Source organism: Bombyx mandarina, chromosome 18 (assembly GCF_030267445.1).
Source record: "Bombyx mandarina strain Sakado chromosome 18, ASM3026744v2".
Lineage (NCBI taxonomy): Eukaryota > Metazoa > Arthropoda > Insecta > Lepidoptera > Bombycidae > Bombyx > Bombyx mandarina.
In genome coordinates, this window is record NC_143224.1 from 6,401,310 (window position 1) to 6,427,559 (window position 26,250).

The 26,250-nt window shown below is 34.3% G+C and overlaps 1 protein-coding gene across 1 annotated transcript in view; it reads left to right on the plus strand.

Moving 5' to 3' along the window:
- Window positions 1–318: 318 nt before the first annotated feature.
- Window positions 319–26,250, plus strand: part of LOC149500979 (apoptosis-stimulating of p53 protein 1-like) — a 156,253-nt gene continuing 130,321 nt past the window's right edge. Inside the window, exon 1 of the mRNA XM_089734641.1 lies at window positions 319–827. The gene's annotated coding sequence lies outside the window, so the exon portion shown is untranslated. The remainder of the gene's footprint in view (window positions 828–26,250) is intronic.

A 26,250-nucleotide genomic window follows, 5' to 3' on the forward strand; every position in this document is an offset into this window, starting at 1 on the left:
TTGCAAGTAGTACATTGATTTTGACAAATTTTTATAACTACATATGTGGGATTACCATATACCACTTAGATTAATAAAAGGTTCTTATAAAAGTCCCGTATTTAATATGTAATATGGCTAAGACATTTTTGATTGTACCTTGAAACTTGAATAACTGAATAGGTTTGTTCGTTTCTTTAAATAATCAAAAATCCATTATCCTATTCTCAATTCAATTGTTAGATGCCAATCGTGGGAACCGTTCAAAATTATTTACGCAGCGCTATTATAATTTGCGATGACAATCGTAAATAAGATCTAAGGCCTCACTATTGAGGAATATTCATAGTAGGACTAACGGTGGCTAGCGCGTATAACAAAAGTCGTTAGCGAAAAATTTGAACCGTGTAATTGCAGTGTTGTTTTGAATTGCGATTCAGTCAGCTGTCGGCATATGGGAGCAAAGCACGTGCGTCGCGCGCGCAACTCCGACTCGAACGAAATTTTCGCGCGCTACGTAATATTACGATTAGAAAAATGAAAATATAAAAACCATTTGTATAAAATATATTTGGAGCTAAGCAAAAAGCGCGAATAGATATATATACATATATTATAATAATATTAAGAAAAAATATATTCTGTTGCATGCAGGATGTAATATAATAATAGCCGGTGTTAGATTTTTTGTAGCGTACGATAGTAATCTGAATAATAAATTTATTTGGTGTGTACCTACTTTGTGAGTTCTGTGGTTTGTTTTGGCAAAATGGCAATGTGATTGTGAAAAAATTGTGAAGCATTTGTGTTGTGACTGAGGAAATAAGACGTAAAGCGTTCAAATAGCGGTTGGTAAATTTCATTTGTTTTAATTTTTTTAAATATAGTTCACAATACTGTTGTTCAAACGCATGTTTTAGTTATGAATTTAGCTTGGAAGCTGTGACTGATAACGATTGAAAAGCGGGCAAATGGTTCTGAAATTATTGTCTCGTTCCCAACTTTGTCGACAGGGAAATGAATACAGATAGAACAATAAAATCGTGAGAACTAATACAACTTCGAACAATATGCAAATACGATCATTAAAGAAAAACACTTTATCTTATTTTATGATGCATCGTATAAATTTTGATTTGACTTATAATATCAAACTATATACCAAGAATAGTTTAACACGCAACATGATTTGTATCTCGCTTAACATTGTTGTCGTACGTATAAATCTTTTGAAGATAAGTTGCGATTGATGCCTAATGTTTAAACGACTTGTCAAACTCTGTTTTCCTAGATCAGAAGAACCTTCTATTTGAACTAGTGGTCCCGCAGTAGTCGAAATTCGACTATAATTAATTGGAATTGTAAGTTTTGTTAGTATTATTATTGTATTTTATACTTCTATAATCACAAATTTCGCCAAGACTACACTATAAAAAATATTAACAAAAACAAACAATATTTAATCTATTCTCAATTTGACAACAGACGTCAAGAACAAAAGTTTGACAATAAATAGTATGCATGCGTGTGTGCGTCAAATACACGGTATGTAGTATGTGTAATGTTTTCTTTATTGATTTAATGTATCTTTTATGCATTATTTTAATAAAATAATAACATTTTACACTTCTTCTCTATATTCTCTATAAGTATGGAAAATTTCATACTCCTCCGTCCGCGCAATTTTCGTAAAAAGGGATACAAAGTTTTTGCTTCACGTATTAATTAATTTATAGATATAGATATAAATTCTCGTCATTTTCGAACGGCCGCGGCCTTGCATCAACTGCGTCGAATTGTCACCTCGTGGAAATCACGACGAGTCAAACCGTCCGCGCGTCCAGCGTCATCGGCGAGTTGCAGAACGAATTTCGAATTAGTACCGCCCGAGTTCCCGCGACCTTCGACTGCCTGGCTGCGATCGTCGCAGAATCGAATCGTCTCTCGTAACTGTAAAACTAGTTTGACTTTCGGTCGCTTCTCTAATAGGAGCGAACGTAGCACAGAAAGTGCTCTTTTTCTTTACTTTTTCTTGAAACGTGTGGAGAACAAACAAACGTACAGCGCGATCACCTGCGGCTCTAGGTTGGATCTTATCTCGTATCCGTCTTCGTTTTATATTTATTTTATTTTAGCTACCTGTCTGCGTAGCGAGTGACTGCTCACCTTGACGTGTTCGTAAACGAATCACGCACATACGCAGCAGGTTCCAAACTACCATCGAGTACATGACAAATGATCGAACCGACAATCTATATATTAATACGTGAAGCAAAAACTGTGTATCCCTTTTTTACGAAAATTGCGCGGACGGAGGATTATAAAATTTTCCACACTTATAGAGAATATAGAGAAGAAGTGCACAATGCTAATATTTTTTTAAAATAATGCATAAAAGATACATTAAATCAATAAAGAAAACATCAAACACGCTACATATCATGTATTTGACGCACACACGCATGCATACTATTTATTGTCAAATTTTGTTCTTGACGTCTGTGGTCAAATTGAGAATAGATTAAATATTGTTTGTTTTTTTAAATATTTTTTTATAGTGTAGCCTTGGCGAAATTTGTGATTATAGAAGTATAAAATACAATCATAATAGTGTACAAACTTACAATTCCAATTAATTATAGTCGAATTTCGACGACTGCGGGACCTCTAGTAAAAATAAAACCTCTACACTGAACATGTACACTTTGCTGCGTCAGGTATTTTCACAGCACCTGTTTTGCAATAGAAAGCTCCCATTGTTATATTAATCCTGTTTCTACATTTATGTACACACCAAGAGGACCATGGAATGTAATTTTATTTCCATATAAAACATTTTGTTTTGTTCGTTATAAATCGTTTCTTTGAAACAACATTGTTTGATGCCATGTTTTCATTTAAAATCAGTGGATACCGATAAATATCATCAATGTGTTTTCTTCTTTAGTTCCTAATTCAACCATATATATAAATATACATTAAAAAGGCAAAACATTTCGTATGGTATACAATGAGCTTCCATTATTTAGATCAGGTAATGTTATTTATTTAGCAAAGATGCGAAAGATCAACAAACCGTGCCACCATTTGAGCACTTACATTATTCCGTTCTTGTAGCACAGTTGAGTACAATGAACTCAAATCATTTGGCATCAGCATCAACGTTTCATAAATTTAAGGTTACATTTGCATGGAGGAATCAATAAAATGTATTTCAGAAATTAAAAAAAAAGAAGGTAATATATACGACTTATGACTGTAAATTGAGATAAATTCAAATTCGATTGGTAAGAAGATCGTTAATTGATTGATAGGTATCACAATTATATTAGATGCTACGTTCGTTATTATTTTATACCTTAATTTTTTCATATAAATAACAAACTAATGTGACTTCAACATGTTATTTACAAAAAAAACGGCTTGCGACTATAATTTAAAATCAAAATAAATATCAAGGTCACCATCCTTGAACGGTGGACTTACACAAGAAGCTGTAAATCGATAAAGTTAAGATAACGTATCGAATAAAGAAATCAGTTTCCATAACATGTGTGCCAAATATCGTGGAGTAAACAAGTTTGAGACGTTTAATGGTGTAGGCCTTGTGAGTTAGAGGCACCTTTCAGGTTGGTTCTAAGCGAACTGTGAGGTATGTGTTAAGTTGAGATGTGAACAAATATTGACTTTGCTTATGGAAGCAGTGGGGTGATGAATTGCAAAAAAAAAAAAACTTACTGGGCACACATCGACAATTTGTTTTGTTACGTTTCTTGTATTTTATCATTCGCGCTTGATGAGTTGTAATTTATAATTTTGGAAGAACAATTTCGAAAATAGTTCACTGTAATTAAATATGGCAGCGAATAATTTTCAGACAGTCAGAATTCCATTTCATGATAAATCTTAAAGCACAGATTTACTCCTAATATACGTTTTTAGAGTGAGAAATTTTATCAGAATTTTTTTGTCCATAACGACTGGTTCATAACATGATTACGTTTATTAAATAGTTGACTATTGGTCTGATTAAAGGTTATACATTATATAAAATAACTGATTCGCAAGTAGTGAAAGATAAAAGATAAAATATTATAAATCATTGCCAAAATTTTAAATCATTTTACCTTTTGCACAGTAGATCTGAAATTTTTCCCAATTAATTATGTACACATATGAAATAGAATCTCTAATTTATGTAAGTGAAATTCAATGTTTCCATTTTTTTATAAACTTTGAGCATTACTCAAGGCATATAAATGATCCGTAATAATTAATTACGAATATGAGACACAATATAAATATAATAGTTTTAGTCTTAATATACTGAGCACATTTTATTTCGTTCGATTTCTTTCGACATGCGTAGAAGCCTTAATTAGGAATCGACCTATAAGCTTATAATATAAGGTACAATTTGGCGGCATGTTTACGAGTATTGGTAATCGTACTCAAGAGGGCACCATATCTGGTGTTTGTTTCGCTTCAGGCCTCCGGGGAATGGAGAAATGTTTGAACAATATGTGGGTTTGTTGCCGTTATGACTCTATATTAGGTTTCTGTTTATGTAATAATCTATATCTATATTCTCTACCAAAGAAAATTTCTTTAACATTCATTCTCCTATTGAAACTCTTTGTTTTAAAATAGAAAAATATTGCTTAAAATACACTTAGATTTATCCTTTTTTTTACTCATGTAATTTTTTATAGAATTAGGATCAACCATCAGATGGGCCGTCTGCAAAGGCAACGAAAATAACACAAAACCGACTTTAATAATATGAAATGTAAAAATCATTAATGTAGTCGAAGTCAATTAAAAATACATAATTAAGGATAATTCAAAAACCACAATTTTGAAGCACAATCTTTATATAATATATATTTTTGGAAAAATTGATTTAAAATGGACTTAGCAAAAATTTGAAGGTAGCACATATTATAAAAAAAATACAATCGAATTAACAACCTCTTCCTTTTGTTAAAGTCAATCAAAAAAATAACCATATCAAAGACCATTGCATTATAAGCCGTTCAAGTTTATAAAGTAAGTTTTTAAAGGAGTGTCCGTATTTTCAATGAGTCCGTACTGAATGCTCAGTTATTGCTATCCATAAAGATTATGTTAGGATTATAAAGATTACCTATGAAATTGTCGTTAAGTATACAGAAAGTTAAAATCGACTCTGTTATAAATGCTTTTTATACCAACAATAAAAATATTTACCCAAGATATCGATGCATCGATACAGCACTGGCGCTCTGGCTATTTTCTATTCCCTTCTTGAAGAAGTTAGGTGTACGTGTACCAACAGAGTCTTCAAAGACATTTTGTACTGTCTCTCGGGTATCGATTTTTTTCCCTGCTAAGAAGATGCCGAAACTCTGGAGAAACTAAAAGTCTGTCAGCGCAAGGTCTGGTGAGTATAGCGGATGATGCAAAACCCTGTCCCAATCCTAGCTCTTGTAGCTTAGAGTATCGTCTGTTGTGCAGGTCGAGCGTTAGCGTGTAGAAGTAGCGGGGATAAGCTATTAACCAAGGCTGGTCGGAGATGCGTGAGATTCTCCATCATTGCGTCCAGTTCCTCATAGTATACATCCGCAGTAATGCTGATCCCGTTTGGTAAGAAGCTGTGGTAAACTATACCGCCACTACACTACCAAACAGCAACCACGCATTTTGTGGGTAAGTTTTCTTTTGGGGCATTGCTTAGGTGCTGAACCAGGGTCTAATCAACGTGATGACCGTTTACGAATATTAAAAAGAATCAATCTTACATCGTAAGTAACAATGTGATTCAAAATCACTTCGTTTCTGTGTCTCTTAAGTAACGCAAGGCATACCTTAATGCGTTCATCGCGCTGGCGATCGTTCAGTTTGCCGGTCATCGTTCTTGTCGAACCCGTCGCTTGCGACGAAGGGCTCGACGAGTAAATTAACCCCCAGACACAGCTTACTGAGTTTCTCGCCGGATCTTCTCAGTGGATCGGGTTTTCGGTCCGGTGGTAGATTTTGCGAAGCACGGCTCTTGTTAGGGTTCGTGTTAGCAACGTCGTCAGGTTTGAGCCCCCTGAGCTCACCTACTAGTTAAGGTTACGCTAATATAGCCTCTCAAGGCTAGCTTAGGTAGGATAAAAAAAACGTTCAGTTCGTGCGGTACCCACTTAATAAGTTTTTTTACCTTGTCGATTTGACGCAAATTGAAGAATATTGTTTTAGTATTTTGTAAGTATTGTGTAAGTAATCAATATACAAACGGCTGAATTTGAAAATAGAATTCTATATTTTTAAAATAAAATACTTTGAATTTATAATTTATTGCCAGTCATACACAAATTACGTTTTTAAATACAGGTCTATTATTATAGCAAAATATGTAAGTTTAGTAATTATTATTTATTTGAAAACACAACGTCGAAGTAGGCTTCAGGCTATCACATTTTTTAATGTCTTTAATCATTTTATTTTTTAGATTATGTAGAAGGCAATTAAGCAGGGAGAACATTTTATTTTATTGGTTCTTTTTAGAATGTTGCTTTTTTAGTAACGTTTTAAGCTATTATATAGCTTTTATCGCGGGCTTTGAGCGCGGCAACCGAATCAAGAAATTCCGTAACGAACATAAAACCTAACAACTCCACTCCGCCTACCATGCAGCTCGCGTTCAACACATTCACACGTTGCGCTTGTGTAGTGTTTGTGAATAAGCGCGCGGCGTGACGTTGCACTGCATGCGCATCATGAAAAATCTGCTTATCTCTCTCTCGCGCGGTCTAGCTTATGAGTGTAAAGGGGACAGTTAATGTTTTGCTTTTGTTAATGTTTATAAATAAAGCGTGGTCTTATTTTTTTAATATTAAATTATTATTGTCTTATTATAATTGAATAAGTTGATAAAAAATGCTATGCAATAGCTATACCGCGGCAGTCCCCGAGTGCCACACGTGTTTTTTATTATTTTGAGATTCAGTATCATCACTTCGATGCTGATGATTTTGAATTGAATAGGGCGTTTTATAAACGTTTCGTGGTCACGGAATTTTACGATCATGAGAAGTTTTCTTCACCAACGTACACTGTAAAAACTTTAGAAATTACCTACTACACAGTGCTTTCTCTGTCTCTTGTAAATGAGTTTACTTTACTCGTGAATTAGATTGGGTAAGTTTGGTAATGTGATATGTACCTAAGCTGTCACTCAACTAAAACAGTCCCGGTGACGACTAACCATCAGATTGAACATCGGTAATCTATTTAACTATACAATAAAATATTCGATAGTTAAGTGAACATGATTTTGATGAGTTGCTGTAATTTTACCATTAAGTTAAGTAAACAAAGAAACATGACTTTTTGACTGATGATTACGTCAACTGCTAATCATTTTGTCTCATTTTAAAGTGAAAATGGCATGCTGTATAATTAAGTACGTTTCGCTCCCGGTAGAGATAATATGCTCCTGCATATAATGTACATGTAGTGTGCCTTGTGAGTATTTAATTGCCTTGTGATTGTGAATTTGTCGCTGCGGTTTTGCTAGACGTTTAAGTGTACTAAAGACAAATACTCTGTTTTAGCTTGATTAACAGTTGCGTAATGCCTGAAACCATTGTGATCTTATATCGTGTAAATATATAGTTGCTAAAACGTTTTTCTATGTTGAACTCGAGTAAGATTTAAAATTAAAAGTACTATTGAAGAATCTCATTTACTCAAGAATCATAGTTTTTTGATGGTCAGTAAAATGCTTTTGCGATCATATGAAAGAAATTTTCTATCTTTCTAAACGTTAACGCTCGAAAACACGTTGAGTAATTGTCATCTGTATATTATTATTATTTTTTTTATTACCCTTGTAGGCAGACGAGCATACGGCCCACCTGATGGTGAGTGGTTACCGTCGCCCATGGACTTCAGCAATGCCAGGGGCAGAGCCAAGCCGTTGCCTACCGCTTAGTACTCTCCACAAGCCTCGTTTGAAGAAGAAAATGTTATAGCACTCGGGAAACACCGTGGAGGAGAGCTCATTCCATAGCCTGATGGTACGTGGCAAAAAAGACCTCTGGAAACGCACTGTGGATGACCGCAGTGGCTCCAGGTAATATGGATGAACTCTACTCCGGTGGCGGGCGGTGCGATGGTAAAAACGAGATGCCGGTATCATCTCGAACAATTCCTCAGAGCACTCCCCATGGAACATACGGTACAAAATACAGAGGGAACCGAAGTCCCTCCGCAGACCCAGAGGTTCCAAACGATCCGTGAGAATGAATGAATATTTACATATTTGTATCTATTAAATCAGTGAACGAGTTCACGGCCCACGTGGTTTTAAGTACCTACATGGTTACTGGAACCTATATACTGATCTTATTATACGTACAAAAAAGGCTTTTGAATGTCACGTGAATGTCATTACCCACCATGAGACACGCGGACGATGTATCGATCCTGTTGTATACCTAACAGTTGTGTTATTCTTCAAACTGTACACGACTGCTTTGCTGCACAAATAGACAGTATAGTGGTACATATCCGTGCGAACTTACAATACGCCCGGCCACCAGTAAATTTGGGTTAACAATCGCAGTACTTTGGTATAATATTCAAAGCACGTTGCTTCCCATTCTTTGGAAAATACTTTTGTCGCCTTTTACAATACCCACGGCAAAAGATGAGGCAACTGAAAATATACATACAAGTTTTCTATTAAGAAAACAAAAAGTATAAATTGTTGTATGAAGGGCTCTTAATGGGTAATTCAGAGCGATTTAATCCACATATCTCTTAGTATTTATGGTGTAACATTTAAATAAAGTAAAGGGTCTATTGTATCGCAATCAAATTGGAATTTTATGCTACTTATAATTCCATGTTTACGAGAATAAAATAAAATTGTTGAGTGGCAATCTTAGTCGTAAATTTCGTTTATAATAAACTTAATAACCTAAATATTTACATAAGTGTTTAGTCTTCGCAATTATTAATAATATATTAGAATTAGGATCTTTGTTGTTTATTTAAAACCTATAAACTTCGATTTCATAACTAGACTATTAATGAAGTTGCTAACACTCCTGTGGCATTTAACTAATAGAAGCCGTCACCGACAATTGATAAAATTATTCTCTTGCCATTCGATAACACAGAACCAGACTGGGCACCTGCCATCTCAGGCCATGGGAATAATTTTACGCCTAATGAGCCGATGAGCGCAGCAATTATATATGCCATTGCTACTGACCGTGATAATAATTGGACGGCGTAATTCATTGTTGTAAAACTCGTTTCGGTACATTTTTACTGTAGCTTCAACGTCGGACTGGAAACAGCGTTGCTTATGTTGTTGATTAAATATTTCAATAATTTAAAGGTCATTCAGAAGTCACTTTCTTGGGAATTATTAAGGTTCTGCGAGTGCCAACCGGCATTGACTGGTAGTAGCGTGTTCTAAAATTGCACTGGTACCACCATCCTGCCAATTTCTGTCGTGAAGCAGTAATGAGTTTGTAGTAAGAGTACGGTACACGTTTCTATTCAAACTAGAGGTCCCGCAGTAGTCGAAATTCGACTACAATTAATTGGAATTGTAAGTTTGTACACTATTATGATTGTGTTTTATACTTCTATAATCACAAATTTCGCTACACTACACTATAAAAAATATTAACAAAGACAAACAATATTTAATCTATTCTCAATTTGACAACAGACGTCAAGAACAAAAGTTTGACAATAAATAGTAGGTATGCATGCGTGGGTGCGTCAAATACATGGTATGTAGTGTGTGTAATGTTTTCTTTATTGATTTAATGTATCTTTTATTCATTATTTAAAAAAAATATTAGCATTGTGCACTTCTTCTCTATAAGTGTGGAAAATTTCATACTCCTCCGTCCGCGCAATTTTCGTAAAAAGCGATACAAAGTTTTGGCTTCACGTATTAATATAATAATATAGATGTCGCTAACAATTTACATTACAATTTCGTTCTTTTTCATTGCTCGAAGCTTCCCGTGAAGACTCAAGGTTGAGTGTGGCTACCTATATTGATCATTCCTCGGTTAGCTAACAATTCGCTAATAAACGTATCTGATCTCTGGGTGTGGTCGATAACAATAGGTCGTGTATGAATCGTTTACACAAATAGGTTAAGGGTCGTAGTTTCGTCAGTTATTATAATGGATAGGCTATTTAAAGTTTCAGATTTTGAATGCTTTTAGACATGCCACTGTAATTTACTCTAATGGAACTTTGAAGTCAGTTAGGGGTGCTATGCATCGGAATGAACTGGTGTAATTTTCTTTTGTTTGACAGATTACACTTGTTTTACCGTCTATGGATTTGTAACATTTTTATTTTAAGAATATTATATACAGTATGATATACGACAATATGATACAATGTGATGCGGCGACGTGTTGAAGTGTCATTCAAAGCTTACATATTGGATCCAATTTGATCAAAGACATAGTTTGTAATTCTACATTTTCACTGAATTACATACCTATGTGACCAGAACAACTTGAGGCTATGGACTTGCAGTCAAATTATATTTTTTATTTAGCGTTCGTTCATTTGATTACAAAATTATTTTCCGATAGGTTCAGCACTGAAAAATATGATAAATTTTACTGGATGAAGAAATATAATACAAGTTGTTTTATAATTTTCATTTTATGAAGTTTTTTAGTTCCTCAATATTTGAATTAAAATAAAAAAAGGTTCGTTCAAAATCATCATGTTTATATACAATGCTAATAGTTGGCACAAATAATAAGCGTAGAAACACTGTCTAGTACAAACAATTAGCCACTGAGTTGGATAATACCTGCTAATTACTTATAAGAGTACACATGTACTTAAACTGAAATACGCAACTATGTACAGTGACGCTTCGTAATGATTTAAATTAGTTATGAGGGCTATGTTGGGAAAAATACAGGCAAACAGGCATAGCCTACGGTTTTTAATATGATTTAGTAAATTACCGAATATTATAATATTATTGGAGGAAATTTGACGAGTAAAAGTTAGTATTAGTAGTAGTTTAGTATTTAGATACATATATCTCTGGTGGTCATATATATATTCACTTTTAGATTTCATTTAGTTTAATTAAGGTAGGCTATGTAAGAAATAATTATAATACGTAAAAAGTAACTTAAAAATTTACTTGTTACGGAATTTACACAATATTTCAAGGAGGAAAAAAATATAATATAGTTATTTATTAATTAGATAATACCATATAGAATTATTTAAGCTTGCCACACTGACATACCCATCTAACTTTCACGGACCGCGCTGTGAAGTTACTATTTACAAATAATTACAATTACGACGCCTCGTCGGTACGTTATTGAAAAAAACAGTAATTATTTTGTCGGTACTATAAACGCTTGGTATGCAAGTCCGCCCGAGTCATGTCATGTCATTTCATCAGTTTGCTTCGGGATCCGTTAGCTTTGTAGTTGTAGCAAATATTTCAAGATAGATAATTTTTTAAATAATTTTGAGACGCATTATTGTTACAATTGAATATTATCAGCACACTTATTTTGATAGTTACAATACAGCTCAATAAATATTCATAGGATGCTTACTCGTGTACTCTATACTCAGATAGGTGATATTTATTTAGAAAGCTTAAGCATAAGGTTTGAAACTCACGAAGTATTCATGATTAGCGATGTTAGCGGTCACATTTTAACAGAAAAACAAATAAAGTAATGGTTGACTAGATTTTCAGATACAATTTTTTTATAAATAAGCCTAAAAATATTTGATTATTTGAAAATGTTTTCCTTGTTGATAAAACTTAAATAAATAAATATGTAATAAATATATAAATAAATAATAATAATAAATATAAATATTTACTAACAATCACGCGTAATGATACGCAATGGGACTCACAGATTCTGCAAATGGTCGAGTTTGTTTGGTAGAAATTCATTAACGTCAAGGAGATAAACATCAGCATAGTAAAGCAGAGCACTTCTGCAAGATGAAAATCTACTAATAGGCTTAATTAGATTTTTGACCAACTTCGTAAGTTTTATAGAGATTATATATCAGTAAAACAGCTCTAAAATCGAGGAGGCTGTATTTGTATTTGTTGTACGTACCATTAACGATGAAGACTAAGACCGAATGATGTGAATTCCAAAAGATTGGCCCCAATATCTTGTCTTAACAGGCCAGTCAGTGATCGTAATTATTAACATGGTGAAAAGTAGAAAAGAGAGTACGCTATCCTGACAAGCCTCCACAGCAAGGTCATACCAATACATTTTAATGTTCGTTAATAAAATGTAGTTAAATACTTTTGTTTACCCTCAGGAAGTGAAAGTACTTTGTGTTTCCGAACACTGAACTTCGATATGCGTTTATATTTATATCCCAGTGTTACTATTTAGTTTTATGTGTGATTGCTTACAATCTTTGCCCTTAGGAAGTGAAAGTTCATGAGTGCGGCCTGCGATAAAATCTCGTCTCATTAGCGTCCTTACAACCGATCTAATGAGAGCAGCGACACTCCTACGACGGCTATTCTTTGTGACTCGTTTGAAGTGTTTAATTACGTATGCATCCGGATGATCTATGTTATAGTTTTGATAGTTTTGTTTTTCGGTAGGCAGCGGCTTGGCTCTGCCCCTGGCATTGCTGAAGTCCATGGGCGATGTTAACCACTCACCATCAGGTGGGCCGCGTGCTCGTCTGCCTACAAGAGCAATAAAAAAAAATTGTAAACTATTTTTCAAGCCACCTTAATGGCCTTAGGTTTTTCAATTTATGATGCATTTTTCGGCGTGCCTTTAAGGAGGATATACCACTGGATCGGAATCAACAACAAGGAACAAGGTAGAGGGGGAAGAGATCGACCGAAGACTACATGGATGGAGTGTATAAATGACGATATGAGAGAGAGAGGAGTGAGTGTTGAGATGACGGCTGATAAAAGAGAACAGAAGAGAAAAATTAGCTGTGCCGACCCCACCTAGTGCGATAAGGTGGAGAAAAAGAAGAGACCACTGGATCGGAATTGCGTCTTATTGCGGCTACATTTCGCGTTGAACACTTCGACGAGTATGGTGACTTTGTACTACGGCAGCTATTAGCGTTAGCAACATCTCGCACCAAGAGTGAATTGGATGCATCCGTAATGATGTGTCTAGGGCTACGACAGTGATTGACCGACATCAAATAATTGTAGATTGGTTCGATATCTAAATCATCGTGAAATTCCTCACTCTAACGAGTAACTTAAGAAAGTGACATTGTAATGTTTTGAGATATGATATTGAGTGTATGTGGGTGCAGGAAAGTACCACGCAATTAAGTGATAATGAAATAAGTATTTTGCCGCTGCAGCTGACGTATATAACGAAACCGGATTATAATTGGCTTTCATGTTGTTAGATACGTGATCTATTATGGTTCAGCCATATAAATGTTTCTAAATCATATTAAAGACGGGTGCTTGCTATTTTACAAAACGAACATAAAACCCAAAAATGTAAAAAAAAACATGCTTTACATGTGCTACGTCCAAACGACTGATGCAAAATGAATGTTTATAAATTTTTATATCGTCGTTTTACCTAAGCTTTATGATCTTTGATGGCGCATAGAATTTTCATCACTCCGCCCATAAAATATCTATTTGAAGACGCAAGAGACAATGCATGCGTAGACATGAGGCAGGAAGTTAATGTAATTTAATGCATCGCGTTAAATTATGCCTGAGCATAGCTTCATTTTACTGCGCTGTTTTACTTTCCGGTGACTCCGATTGCGTCTTTCGAACAAAGTCTCACGAATATCTTCATTTGATATAGACTCTACGTTTTATTGCCCGATATTCTATGATTATCTATCATCCACAATTAAGTATAAAATGAGTCGATGTGTGTATGTATGATACCTAAAGACTTCGAAAGAACATAACCGATTTCGATAAAACTTTCAGAACATCTACAGAATGGCCTAGCGGGTGATCTTGTAATGTTTGGTAGCGATCGTCAAGTCAAAGACCCGGTCGGATTTGACTAGTATACCAGACACGAAGGCCCATTATTAGTCCTCTTTAGATCTTATTTATTAAATTTGTATGAGAACGGCAAAATTTTTACGTTTTCAGTAATATAAAAAGATAGTCATGTTGTATTGTAGTTAAGGCCATATCCATAATTTCATTCATATTCACAGAATTACTACTGCTAATGTTGTTGCAAAATTCATTGTAGGACGTGATTACTAACCTACTACAAAGGTGAATTGTTTTGCAAATAAATCAATCAATTTGTTGATTGGTTACCTAATACTGTTACGTATTTTTACTTTTGCTTGCATCGCGTGCTCGTTGGTATATCTATATACCGTTGTTTTATTAATTATTAACTGTAATTCGAGTAGTTTAGAGGTCATTGACACGAAGACTGTGTACCTATTGATGCTGATATGTGTAACAAATTGATTTAGCAAAGCTTCTATTGCTTAGCAATTGGTTGTCGTAAGCCGGTTTTGAGTTAGTTTAACGAGAAAATATTTGTTTACTGTATCGTAATTTTCACACTTTGTTTTATAGCATTTTTATGGCTGTTGTATATTTTAGTATTTTTTAGTCGCGATCTTTCAAAAGTGATGATCTGTTTATGATATTATTTTACCACCGCCTGATATCGGATCAGTTTATCGTTGCTACCTAGAACCACTGTGTTCATCTACAGTACATTTTCAGAGATCTTTTATTTACTATTCGACTTTGAAATATACTGTTGTTTTCCGACTGCTATGACTGATCCTACTTCAAACGAGGCTTTTTTTATTGCTTATATTAGTGGACGAGCTCACAGCCCACCTGGTGTTAAGTGGTTACTGGAGCCCGAAGACATCTACAACGTAAATGCGCCTCCCACCTTGAGATATAAGTTCTAAGGTCTCAAGTATAGTTACAACGGCTGCCCCACCCTTCAAACCGAAACGCATTACTGCTTCACGGCATAAATAGGCAGGGTGGTGGTACCTATCCGTGCGGACTCACATGAGGTTCTACCACCAATAATTACGCAAATTATAATTTTGCGGGTTTGATTTTTATTACACGATGTTATTCATTCAACGTGGAAGTCAATCGTGAACAAATGTACGTATTTCATTAGAAAAATTGGTACTCGCCTGCGGGATTCGAACACCGGTGCATCGCTCGATACGAATGCACCGGACGTCTTATCCTTTATAGTCGGATTTTTTATTAGACGAAGTAAACTGACGTTTACTGTGTTGTCAGTTTTTGATGAAATAAAAATAGTGTTGTGACAAAGTGAACGATTGAAAAAACTCCTGAATTAATGAAATTGCCTCGATTGTCTAGTGAATAGTTAGTGTGCCGAACTGCCGATATCGGGCACGGGGTTCGAATTTTAGCCGTGCTTTGTACATACCAACGAGTTTTCGACGAAACATTATGTTCCTATGGTATCTACCTGTACTGAATACCGAGTGTTTTAAACATTAAGAAAAACATTGCGAGGAAGCTTGTAAGACTGTCCTATTTCCAATGCATCATATAGTTGAAACTATAGATGTATAAAATATAACAATTATAGGTACATAGGTAATGAAAATAAAAAAAACTGATTGTAGTTACATACTACTAGTAACATATTATTATATTGGATCACTTTAATACAATTTTATTGTAAAATATAAATAATATTCTTTTATAGTTTGAAATTAATGAGTAACTCTTCACACTCATTGTTCATTTATGTGATTGAACGAGAACTGAACGCATCACTATTACTTTAAATATAGCAACATTATTTCACAAAGTGACATTAGCTACTGTCAGCTGGCTTCGTCTAATTAAAAATCCGACTATAGGCCACGACGACTTTTTTATAATAAATTTATAATAAAGAGCCACAGTAATTAAACCAGTAAATAATCGATATTATTAAGGATATTTTGTACAAACTCTATTTATAACTTGTCCTCAAACAGCCAGAGACAGTAGCAGTAGCCTTACTAGATAAGAGCTGACAAAAAACTGTCATACATTTAATCATATAATATCGTTTAATATCAGAAATGATGGCGAATTTTAATAATACAACTTTCCTATATGTGTATTATAATTTTAATGAAACAGTAACTATCCGGTTGAATCGTTTTAATCGGTTACAGACTATTTTCATGTGTAATAGAGCGTTAACAAGGGTCACTAGGAACATGGTATTATGTTTGTATTGTTGGCATTACATGCGAACATCTGCGGTACGAATACGTTACTTTTTATTGTAATAGGTGTATAGTTAAATGCTATGTACGAATTAGCCAATATAAAACCAATAAAGTTAATTCATTTCTGTTTGTAGTAGTAATTTTGGTATCTAAATGACATCCTATCTTAATACTCTATTATATATTCCTAATTAAATTCTAATTAAAATAAAGACAACTATTAATATTGGTGACGTAGTAGAACCTTTACTGCGGCACTTATAATTTTTTTTAATTGCCTTTGTAGGCAGACGAGCATACGGCCCACCTGATGGTGAGTGGTTACCGTCGCCCATGGACTTCAGCAATGCCAGGGGCAGAGCCAAGCCGCTCCCTACCGCTTAATACTCTCCATAAGCCTCGTTTGGAGAAGGACATGTCATAGCGCTCGGGAAACACCGTGGAGGGGAGCTCATTCATTAGCCGGATGGTACGTGGCAAAAAAGACCTTTGTAAACGCACTGTGGATGACCGCCGTGGCTCCATGTACTATGGATGAGCTACTCCGGGTGGCGGGCGGTGATGGTATCATCTCGTTTTTACCATCGCGATGCGCGCCAATGAGTGATGATAATCTAAAAATGATATTAGCGGGTATTAAATATTTATTTTTCAATGTAATAATAATATAGGTACCTATACTAAGCTCCTTTCTAGATTAATATTTGTTTCAATAATCATACAAAAGCATGAATCCATATTGAAACGATTTTTGCAAAAATATATCGATATTTGATGGTGAGAACTAATCACAATTTCTCATTTGTTCCGAATGAAATTTATAGTTAATATTACATTTTCCAATTATGTTCCTTTAAAATGGCGGCAGTTTATTCTAATGACTCAAACTGCATTCCTACTATGCAAACATGGCCTTTTCCCTAAACGTAATCAGTTTTACCTTAACTAAAATGTTGTTACAACATCGGTAAACAATAGTGTGTTGGCATTGTCACGTTGTGCGTGGGTTTGACTAATGAACACTGCGCTATGAGTTTTATCTTTGTGCCCATTTTTGTCAACTTATGTCATGGGGTCTTCGTACATAGTTTTCACAATTACATTTTTTTGGTTTATAGAACGTATATCAAATGACCCGCTGACCCGGCAGACTTCGTACTATCTCAATCGATAAATAAAAGACCTAAATTTTTGTATAAAATATACTTAAAACGAACAAAAGTAATTCGTCCGACGGGGGACACATCAAAGGAATAACAAAATTTATTTAATTCCGAGCTTTTTCATATTTATCTAGCTTTTAAACCTTCTCTGGACTTCCACAGATAATTCAAGACCAAAATTAGCCAAATCTGACCAGCCGTTCTCGAGTTTTAGCGATACTAACGAACAGCAATTCATTTTAATATATAAAGATATATAGATTATAAGTAAAGCTATGATAAGAATAATTATAAATCACATCATTTAAATTTAATGATCGTTTCTACAATCAAGTCTAAACTATCACAACAAGCACATTACTATCATCTATGTAGGTGATATTTTTATCACATTTAATTGGTGACTTGGTTGAACATTCGAATCAGTCTCAAATATTCGAGCACTGACTACGTAATTTACGTCAGTGAAAGAAATTTGTATGAAGACGCGTATACCCGAGTTATTTTAATTCCGTCGAAATCAAACAAATCTGCGGTCCACTACTGTAAGTAAGATAAGTATAAAAGATACTATTGCTCAAGCACTTGACCATCGTCATTATCAGCCTACAGAGGTCTACGGCTTGACATAATGTTCTGGAAATAAACTGGTTACGCGCAGCACACATCCAGCTGATTTAGCAGGTGTTCGGTACATATAATAAAAACAGTAGAGTACATTGAATAAATCTATTAGAAATAGAAAAGAATTAATTGAAGAGTGATAATAAAAGATTTTTTGAATGATTTGCTGTCTGTCTGTCGGTTTATTTCACGCTTGTCACCGACACTACTGGACCAATTTTGTTTAGTTTTTAGCGGGAGACAAGGATCATTTTGGAGCAGAAAATAGATTTTTCACTCACTGCTATCCAAGTGATATTAAGTGTAGTCGATATTGGCTATGCTACGGTCGTATGCTAGTCACCAATAATAATAAAAAAGACTTTATAAGTAATGTCGCACTTTTACAAAGCTTTTATAGTCTTTTGGTCACACTTTTAAATGAGTACACAATGACATCACTAATTTCATTACTCGTTTGTCAGCGTTCAACGTTTGATGTCAATGCGCAAAAAATGACAAGTAGTTCTAAAATAACTCTTGTTCAGTTAATCTGGTCTAATTAGCCTTAGGTTGAAATTCGATCAATAGCTATTGATAAATTGAGTGACAGGTTATTTTGGTTTCCGGGTATTTTGGTGCAGTAGGATATTATTATCGCAGGTTATTGCATAAGTTAAATTATACAGGATGCAAATTGTAAACTTACACGTGTAGGTGCTAACTATTCTGCCGACTTATACCCCGAAACAGTCCTCCGTGCCTGTTTGAATAGTGAGACAGAATTATTCAATACAATTAAGACTTGAACCTACCTAACCTAAACATCAGCTCGCTGAGTTTCTCGCCGGATGTTCTCAGTGGGTCGCGATTCCAATCTGGCAGTAGATTAATTCGCGAAACAGCTACTATTGAGTTGTTAGGTCTTCTTTAGAGACGCTTGGGTAGTTTTTAGCAAATCCCACCCGTCCTGGCTGAGCTCTTACTCGCCCACCTGTCCTGGTGAAACTGGAAAGGCCTCCGGGCCACCAGTAATCTCTCAAACATTAAAAATACTTGAACCACATGTTTCATGGTTGTGCTACAAGAAAAAACTATCATTAAACTGCATGCAGTGGAACACAATTGTGATTTGATTCATGTTGTCACCGAGATTTCATGACGTTGCGTAGTCTCGGATATCTTTGCTTTACATTGCGGATTCACTATATAGGAATTTATAATTATTTATCTTTAGCATAATAAATATGTGTTATTTGCCGTTTATGTTGAGGAATTTTTCATTGTTGCTGTTTCCGCTTCAGGAACGGATCTCTACACTTTTTGTGTTCTTTGAGCAAAATTGCTGTAGTGTACGAATTAGACTTATAGGAAATTAGAAGGGTTTTCTGTTTATATATGGCTATAGAACTCTTATGGAAGACGGAAAGTTCGTAAAATCTTGTTTAAATCACGTATTTCGGTACCACAGAGCAATTGCGATTTTATAACCTTAATGTTTAATTACACGAAACAATCTTATTTATGGTTCAAGATAACTACAAAGTAACTGGTCATAAAATTAAAATTGATATTACATTTAAAAACATCACACAGTCGTAAAATCTTTGCTTAATAATAATTTGTTTCCACTGATAATTTTGAATTTCGCATCATAGTTTTATCAGCCCTATAAAACTTTATTTAGCTTTTTATTATGCTGAGAAATTATATGTATGTTCCTGTTTAAAAGATTGGTACACAGTTTCATTTGTCGACTGCCGATGATACATTCATATTATTCAAACAAGATTTGGTTTTGTATTGGAAATAATGTGATCTATTTTCATTGCACTTGATAGGTAAAAAAGCTAATATTACCTACCTACTAAGTGGTTTTTGTACAAATTGCAATTTATATATATTATTTTTCTAACAATAAGTATATTAGTAAAATTCAAAGAATATTGAGAACGACTTATTTTAAAGAAAAGAAGGCTCTTTATTAACAGAATTAAAAAAAAAAAAACTGAACATTTGCTTTTGGTACTTTCGTATTTTATTTGTTATGTAACTTTGACCTCTTTCTGCAAGGCCTTTCCCACATATTTTTTATATTTTATATCCACATTTTCCCACTTCGCTATGGATTCGTACATGATTAATTTATTACAATATACATTAATAAATCATAGAGAAAACTACATAGATTATGTCTTAGTACGAAATTTGTCAACTTCAGAGTAAATAATTTATCTTTAAAATTAATCAGTTATTTCTTTTTAGATATGTGATAGGATTGTTATTATTTAAAATATGATGTTTTGCATGTGATCTTTTCAACGATGCGTTTCTATTGCATTTGCTGTCAAATAGATATTATTTAAGTAAAGTATTATTATTAGTATAATAAAAATATAGTAATATTAGTGTAGTGTATATTATTATTATAGTATATTATTATATTATTCCTTTACCCTCTACTGAGCTCCCGCCCCGAGACCCTCAGGGAAAGGGTGGCCCAGGTTTCCCTCCTACGAAGACTGTATCTCCCAAGACTTTCGTGATGATGCCGACTGTGTGTATGGCAGCTTGTTTCTGCAAGATGTGTGTGTTGATGTTCGCATCTATTTTATCTATGTATCTCTGTAGACTTTTGGCTATTACCATTGGTACTATTTCTGTGTGTGTTTTCCATAGTCTGATTATTTCTGTTTTGAGTGCATGGTATTTACTTTGCTTTTCTATTTCTTTTGCTCCTATATTGTAGTCTGAGGGAACTGTAACATCTATGAGGTAGGTATGTTTTGTTTTCCGTTTTGTTTATGTAAATAATGTCTGGTCCATTGTGGACTATTTTGACGTAGGTTTGAACCGGCATCTCCCACATTATTTTTGATTTTTCATTCTCCGTAACCTGCGGCTACGTAAGGTGTTCTCACCACCACAGGCCGAAGACCTGAAACACGTGCTTTTTAGCTAGCGACCAGAAAACATATTGCACTGTTATTGTGCCTTTTCGTGTAATAAGTTTCAGCAAGCTTTTCACATCCTGAGACAATGTGCTGTGTGGTCTCATCTTTAATGTAGCATAACAGACACCTGCCACCAACTTGGCGTTTCATTATGTCTCTTTCATACTGTCTGGTCGTCACTGCCTGATCTTGAATTGCAAATATAGCTGATTCCAATGCTGGAGACACCGGTTGCCTTTTGAACCATTGGAAGGATTGGGCTCTGTCGATTTTATTTTTCTAGTACTGCTTTGGAAAAATTGACCGTGAAGCGGTTTCGCTTTTATTATCTCTATTTTTGTCTTAACTACTGCATTTTTTAATTCTTTGTCTGTATATTTTTCATTTTGCTGTAATCCTATATCATTTAGATTTGATCGTGTTTCTTTAAATATTTGCCTTTATTTTTATCGTGCTCCACTATCGTTCTAAGTATGTGATCTTTTTAAAATATAATTAAGTTAATTAATTAAAATATAATATAGTTAGTATAATTAAAATTACTTTTACGGGATAATTGGAACGAGGTTCCTTATCGCGCGTTGTGAAAGGGGGCTAGACGGAAAAAATTCTTACGAAAAGTTGTCACGACACTTTTTAGATCCGTCATTCTGACCAATCAACGTGTGGGCGCTTATCGCGTGACATTGCTCGTATCCGATTGGTCCGCGTAACGAGTACAGTTTCTCGAGATAGCGTTTCAACAATAGTAATTTAGTTCATAGTATTGTTTTTTTCTTCTTCATAATGCCGTAATTTATTATTATAACTTTTAAAAAAATTACAATTCCTTGGTGTCCCTTGACAACTCTGAAGTTTTTTATATTATTTTAGATGTTTCGAATACTTTACACTTTACAGTTTTTGAAGGTAACAGTAGAAGTGGTTTTAATTCTGTTTACGACTCGCGAAAACAGAATAAAATACTATATCAAACTGATGTTCACAGGCGACTTTAAGTAATAACCGGGTGGGAATTTAATTTTGTTGTCTTAAACATGTGTATGTATGTGCGTCGTGTTCGCTGCTCACGTGATGTAAGTAAGCGTAATATTATGATAATTTTTCGCATCGTATAATCAATATGCAAATATAGAAATATTGTTATTATGTGTCTCAAAATTATACATTCAGTCATTTTTTTTTCGGAATAATTTCTTGACATTTGGATTTTATATTAAATATGTGTCCGCTTGTTTTTTTTTGTAAAAATTTTTGGAGTTTACTCCTTTAGAATCGATTTACATATATAGGCCCGGGGTATGAAAATTATGGGGACCAAAATCGTACTAGCATGTCACACGAAATGCGTTATGCGCCTGATTGGCTCCTGATTGCGTGATGCGTGCGCGCGCCAATCAAAATCGTACTAGCATGTCACACGAAATGCGTTATGCGCCTGATTGGCTCCTGATTGCGTGATGCGTGCGCGCGCCAATCAAAATCGTACTAGCATGTCACACGAAATGCGTTATGCGCCTGATTGGCTCCTGATTGCGTGATGCGTGCGCGCGCCAATCAGGAGCCAACGCGCGGCCGCGTTATCGCAGGTGACGCCGGGCTGCTGCGCCGGCAGTCCGCCACAAAGCCTCGTACTGATCGCGCGTTTCTCTCATTATTTTATTTGGATATTGACGACCATGGAATAGCACGAATATTTATTTTATAATCGTTCTTGAGGAGTAAACTCCAGTCGTGCGTCGGAGCGGACACACACACTTTTTTTTTATTACAACTTTTTATAGAATGATACATAAATTTTGTGTGAAATTTATGAGTCATGTTTACCAATTTTAACTTTACTCATGATAGTTTACAAAAATGAGTTAAGTATACAAAAGAAAAACGATTTAGGTTTCAATTTATATCACATCAAAGGTTCTAAGCACATGATGAGAAAGAAGGACTTCGTTTATGTACTAAGCAGTAATCTTTTTCGTCCTTGTTGTGTTGCATGTATGATTTGGCTGAAGAAGAAAGAAGTCACGATAAGACCGCTATTTATATAGGTACACATGTATTTAATGTATTATTTAATGTGCAACGCATATTTGATAGACAATAAAGTATCTATCGTGCCCTGAAAACAGTTCTCAACGAATCGAAGCAAATTCTGCATATTCTACATGAAATATACCATAGTATTTTTCTGGCAAAAACTTTCATGACTTGACATAATGGGAGTCGTATGATGGTCGTAAATTTGAAATGAAAACTGTCAATCGTTCATCTAGCTCTAGTATAAAGAGGCGTTGCAATAGCAATTTGTCATGAACGTGAGGAAAGGCGCAATCAATTTTGCGGCACGCGCGTCTATCAAACCGTTAGCAATAAAACGGTAGAATCACTACGGTACGACACGCTTCATAAGCTTGACGAGAACTAAATTTGCCAAATTCTATGGCCAGTGTCATCGTATTGTAAATATCTTATTAAGTTACCAAATGTGTATCTGCCAATGAGGTTTGCTGTGGTTCGATTCTGGGGTAGTTACCAATTTTTCTAACAAACATATTAAATATTTATTAACTGACCAAAAACTATGCAAGTTTCATAGTGCCTAAAAATTATGCAACATCGGGTATTTTCTAGACAGAATAGTCACTAAGCTATTATTTAAGCCTGTGTTTCAAGAACACGGCTTCCTTAAACTTAGGGCATGTAATAAAAAATTAGAAATTACTGTAGGTATAGATACTGGTACCCCAACATGTAATATAATTGTATAATACTCGTAATAATAGGGTAAATGTATTTTTGTCTTGTACATTTAAGTATTGCTTAGTATCATATCAGCTTCTTATCATAAAGATGAAAATTTAAGTCAAACAAAAGGCTTTTAAGGCGTTGTAAGTCTCAAGATACAATCAATTCTTTATGTGTAAAAATAGATATATGAATTACCCAACATATTTTATTTATTGAAAATTAGACGGTAGTTAGCATAATATTCAAATATCAATCATGGACCAAAACTATAATGTATTCGAGACGTCGGAAAAAATAGAATGATAACAAAAATTGCGAGATTAAAACGTAAGAGGTGTTTTAATTACGTCTACTACACCCGAAATCTAAAGACAATAACTAAGTATTGTTAATTAGGATTAATAATTACATAACTCTTAATCCTAAATAAATTAATAATAAAATTGACATGTGTCAATTGCATCTGTGATAAAGGTATACCTTCATGTGATATGATCAGTTAATTTGCACACGTTGTAAGCCAGCACGGATCCATTCCTCTTGCTTATGTCAGAAGCAATGCAATCGTATTTATCGTTTCGCTTTTAAGGACAGCTAAGCAAATCAAATCAAAATCAAATCAAATTTTTTTTTATTCAACATAAATGAAAGTACATACTTGTTGAACGTCAAAAGAACTACCGCCAATTCACAAGAACTAGCCTCCGTCCTGAGAAGAATTGGCAAGAAACTCAGCGGGCATGTCTTTTTTTTTTTAAATATTAGATATTTTTTTTAATATTAGATTTTTTTTAAATATTCGTTTTTAAATGAGTATTATAACGTAGCAATTATTACAATATTGAAATGCCCGGAGCGAGCAACTCATTCCCACTTTGTGCAATCTTCTAGTAGTTAGTATAAGCAGTAAGCTGTTAGTATAATACGATTGAGACTTCGACTACATTCTTATGTTGGAGCTCATAAACCTGAACGCTACCAGATTTTCCCATCTTCGTTAATATGAAAAACAAAACAGAACAACTTAATTATATATATTGAATGTTCATGAATTGCCGCTGACATTTCTTTGAACATAAAGACAATCGGCCCAGAATATACGTTAAGGTTTTGATTTGTAAACCATTTAACAGATAAGTTTTTCAAAACAACAAAGTACCTACGCTTAGATCCGTATTATTTTCCGACATGCAATATCCATTTGTGTCGAGACGTGTAATACAGACGTGGACCTCAATGGCGGTCGTATAGGATGTCACATTTGAATAGATCAAAGTGAAATTGAGGACGCAGAGAGTCGTTTCCGCGTTGTCTTATATTTCCACCGAGCATATAAATTTCCATTGAAAATCAATTTAAGGCGGTTATGCCTTGTACAATGCATTTAATGTGCTGTATATGGCTAATGGCCGTACTACAGTTCTAAATTAATCATGTTCGTGCGAATATGGAAAACGAGGTTTCGCTAGAAATTAATGTCACTGCATATTTGATTACTGATTACTTAATCTTTTCTAATAAATAATAATCAACAGATTGTTTATATTCACCCGGGTCACATTTATACTACGGAGAAAATATTTGTGTTAAAAAATCAGGCTATAAACAAACTTTGTTGAAATTTCATGCAAATCCTTTCAGTGTAATTTGTTTGATAGAGTAACAAATATCCAAGCATTAAAACTCTCGTATTCTGTATTATTAACATTACTTATATGTTTAATTTGCTTGACAAATCAACTTCGTGTCATATCCAGATGTACATACTTGACGCTTTCAGTGACATAATTATTGTTGCTTCTAAATTATATGTCTATCGGCATAAATTTAATCAACGACTCAATTATTATCTTACACAATACAGTAGACGCATTCAAGTACTGTCTACATTTACGGTACAATCAACAAACAAACCGTTCTATGAGCACTCTAGTACCGCGTTAATCCATTAATACCTATTTAGCCATCTGGAAAAATATCGATGTCGATTGTCAAAATAGTGATTTTATCGACTTTTTTGTTTTTTCATTGTATATTGGCGAGTTAATTTACGGACCGCATTCTATAAAGAGGCTATCGGATTTTTCTATTTTAATAATACATATCTTGCTTGAGTACGAGTTTATTTAGAATTTTTTTAACCAGAGTATTTCAACCGCATTATGGTCGCATCAAATTTCAATAGACAAGGGCTTGGCTGTGTCCTGGCATATTCCATGTCCAGAAGTAACGCTCGTCTGCCTACGTATTATATTATGGACGTCTATAGAAGTTATGAACTTATTACTTAACCGTGAAGCGTGCACATCAGGAAAAAATACCAAAAAAAAAAGATGTGTGGTGTCGACGCCGGATAGGAACGAAGTTCCTTAATATAAAAATACAAATTTTAAGTTCTATTCGAGGTATAAAGAAAATAATTATTCGGGTATACATTTTTTATTATGATTTTTTTATTGATAAAAATAAAAATAAACTACTTTACAAAGTTATCAACTTTATTTTATTCAGAATAATTTATAAAAAAAACAAAAAGTTATTATACTTTT